Below are 4012 nucleotides of genomic sequence, written 5' to 3' on the forward strand. Positions count from 1 at the left end.
CTTGGTAAATTTTTTAAAAAACAAATATAACCAGTATGCAAATAAATTAGTTTAATTTCTTACTACCCATACCTGGGAAAGACTCCCTTCTTCATCCTATTTTTAGGACAGAACAGAAGACTGGGTGTACAGTTAGTTGTACGTCTCGGCTACCAAGGTTCTCCTCAGCACCTGTGAGTTCTTGTAGTAAGAACCTATATACTCCCTGAACTCTCAGGGGCTCCCCTCTAGGAAGTGAGTATTGGCAGGGTTTCTGCCCTGAATGATTCCTTTTTAACTCACTGGGAATCACAGAGAAACAGAAGTGTCTGGTGAAATATGAAAGCCTGAGTAATAACTAGGAAATGGAGGACCAGATTAATGAGAGGGAAGTAGAGATGCATTCACAACTCGAGCTTGTCAGCATGGAGCTTCGAACTTGGCTCCCATATCTCTGTCTTCTGGTAAGCACAGGAGCACCTGGTTGTGACATTCAGGGCAAGCAGACAGAGGGATTCAGATGTCATGGAAAGGAATGTGGAAGACACTTAGACTCCATGAAACATAGGAGAATTTACCTGAAGTCTGCCAGTCTGAATGAGGGACAGTTTGTAAAGAGAGTTTAAGCCACCGTGTCCAGAAAACAAACCATGGTTGACTACATGAGAGTCCAACGACACAGCCATTATGCCAACTGCTGGTCCCTTCTTAGATTTTGAGGATGAGACTGCTGGCTAGAAATGACTCCTCCATGACTGAGTTCATTCTTGCTGGATTAACAGACCGCCCAGAGCTCCAGCAAACCGTCTTTTACCTGTTTCTGATAATCCACATTGTCACCCTGGTGGGTAACCTTGGGTTGATCATTCTTATCAGTCTAAATGCTCACCTCCACACCCCCATGAACTATTTTCTTTTCAACCTGTCCTACATCAACCTCTTTTACTCCTCTGTTTTCACTCCAACAACACTGATGACCTTTGTGTCAAGGAAGGGTGTCATCTCCTATGCTGGGTGCATGATGCATCTATGTTACTTTCTCTTTTTTGTCATCTCTGAATGCTGACCTTGATGGCCTGTGACCACTATGTGGCCATCTGCAACTCATCACTGTATAAGGTCACCATGTCCCTTTGGGTCTGTGCTGTACTGTCCTTTGCTTTGTATATGATGGGACTTGCTGAAGCCACCGTTCATACAGGGTGCATGCTGAGAATGACCTTCTGCCATGCCAACACCATCAACCATTACTTGTGTGACATTCTGCCCCTTCTCCAACTTTCTTGCACCAGCACTTTTGTCAATTAGGTAGTAGTTTTCATTGTTGCAGGTGTTAATACCATGCTGCCCGGTTTTACCATTCCAATTTTTTACATTTCCATCCTCACTGCTATTCTCCACACAAGGATGGTCAAAAGCCTTTAGGATGTGTAGCTCTCACATCATTGCCCTATGTCTTTTTTTGGGGTCGGCACTACTTATGTATCTTGAATATTCTCCTCTTGGCTCTATGAACCAGGGGAATGTTTCTTTGGTTTTTCTATACAAACATGGTGCCCATGCTCAATTCCCTGATCTACAGTCAGGGATAAGGATGTCAAAGTTGCACTGAGGAAAGCCCTGGTTAAAATTCAGAGGAGAAACCTATTCTAACTAGAAAAAAAAAACTTTTTTATGAAAATATTTTGTTTATAACCACATTGCTTCTACAGATAGTGTTACATGTGGTATTGTAGATGTGTCTTATTATTTTCCTTATGGCCAACTTCATCTCTTCTTATTGTTTCTGGATCTCTGCCTGTCTCACAGGTTTATGAAATAACTAGTGGCATGTCTGTGAAAGGAGCATATGCATCAACATTTTCATTATTGTTTCATATGCCATTGTCTCCTGCGCTATTCCTAATCTGGACAGATATGGTAAATTTCAGGAATTACAAAAAGTTAAAATTGTACTTGCTTGTGTAAACACAAACATGCCAAATATGATGGAAACATTCTCCTTTTTGTCAATATTGTTAGTGGATTAACCCACAGATCTTTTTATTTTTAATTTTTTTTGAGAGGTTTTTGCTATAGGGCGTGTGTGCTCACCAGAAAGACAGAGAGCTACAGAGAGACAGAAAGCAAGAAATCATCCCCAGGAGGGATGGCCATGCTGCAATCCCTTCTCCTCCATTCTCCTCTCGGGATCTTGGGCATGCACGTACATGCGCCTGGCATGAGTTTTAAGTCACTGGGTCCAGGACTCAAACCGTGGTAGACTACATGAGAGTTCAGCGACATAGTCATTACTCTAACTGCTGGTCCCAATGCACATGCATCTTAGTATTCCAATGAGGAAAATAGTTTACAGTATAAACTTGAGTTCATTGCTATCTAAAAATGACATCAGGTATTTTGGAAAAGAATATGTAGTTCTTATGGTGATTTTTTTTTGCCTATAGGAAAGTTTGGCATATTAAGTTATTAGAAATCTTTTATTCAATATTTTACTTATCCAATCATATTTACCATAAAAATAATTGTACATCAGCAATAATAAACTATATGCAAATACTTTGTGAGCTTACTTAATCTTTGTCTCACCAATTAGACATAAAATATATTTATTTACTTAAGATTCTGTTTTTTTAGTTATGATGCCTGGCTTAAATGTATTTGATGTATATCTGTGTGGAGTACAGTATGGCTTTTCATAGTTCTACTAGTTGTTTTTGAAGGATGTATTAAATTGTCCATATATTTCCTCTGTTGTGGTACACCATCCTGTAGCCTCCTCTTTGTGTCTCCAGTAAAAATGCTCTCACAGACCTGTTGCCCACTCCCCTGCTGCCCTGGTATTTCCATGATTCTGTTTATACAATTTAAAGTCCTTCTTTTCCATCATGGAGTGCAGACTTTTAGTACATGTCAAGTGGGGAGATAGTATTTGCTTTTCGTAGCCTGCTTTATTTCTCTTAGCATGGTATTTTCTAGGTTTGTCCACTCGGTCAAATGACAGGATTTTGTTGTTCTTTAGGGCTTGTATATGTACCATGTTTTCTTAATCCATTCGTCAGTTTTGGGGATACTTAGCCTGATTCCATGACTTGAACAGTTGCTATGAATAATGCTGCAATAAATGTGGGTGTGCAAGTGTCTTTCTGGGGGATTTCCTGCTCTTTGGGTGTATATCTGATAGTGGATTGCTGGCTCATATGGTAGTTCTATTTTTATTTTTTCTTTCTACAAACAATTGTGTTGATAGTTGACTTTTTTCTTTTGATTTTATTTTTTTTTCCTCAGAGAATGTGTGCACTAGAGAGAGAGACAGAAAGGCAGAGAGAGAACACAGCCAGTGAGGTGTGGTCAGACTGCAATCCTGTTTCCTCCATTTCTCCATTCTGTCAGGGTTTAGGATGTGCATGCTCACATGCCTGGAAAACTTTCAAGCCAAGGGTTGGGATTCAAACCATGGCTGGCCCTGTGGGGCCCAGGACCCAGTGCACAGGAGTTAGCCACTGTGCCACAGGCCAATCATAGGCTGGAAGATTGGATGTTTAGCTTCAGTGCTCTTAGATCCATTGCTAGCTCGTTTGCTGGAGTCTGAATTATCAGTAGAAAATCTTCATTCCCTGAAAAATCTAGTTCACTGGAGCCATGTGGAACCTTCTGCTGAAGGCCCAGCTTCTTCTCAGAAGTCGATAGCATTTCTATATACGAATAACAGGCAGACTGAGATAGAACTGAAAAAAGTTATTCCATTTACCATAGCCACCAAAAGTATTCGATATTTAGGAATAAATCTAACCAAAGAAATTAAAGACCTCCACAAGGAAAACTATGAGAAGCTAAAAAAAGAAATAAAAAAATGACACAAAAAAATGGAAGGACATTCCATGTTCATGGATTGGAAGAATTAATATAATCAAAATGGCAATTCTACCCAAATTAATCTACATATCTAATGCAATGCCAATCAAAGTACCAGACACATTCTTCACAGACCTAGAAAAGACAATCATAAAATTTGTCTGGAATCATAAAAGAC

General features: G+C 39.8%; 1 pseudogene; it reads left to right on the forward strand.

The window, feature by feature from the left end:
* The first annotated feature begins 700 nt into the window (after positions 1 to 700).
* LOC102488189 (olfactory receptor 8B3-like) lies at positions 701 to 1632 on the forward strand (annotated as a pseudogene).
* The last annotated feature ends 2380 nt before the right edge of the window (positions 1633 to 4012 follow it).

This window comes from Tupaia chinensis, unplaced genomic scaffold (assembly GCF_000334495.1).
Source record: "Tupaia chinensis unplaced genomic scaffold, TupChi_1.0 Scaffold000110_1, whole genome shotgun sequence".
In the NCBI taxonomy this organism is placed as follows: Eukaryota; Metazoa; Chordata; class Mammalia; order Scandentia; family Tupaiidae; genus Tupaia; species Tupaia belangeri.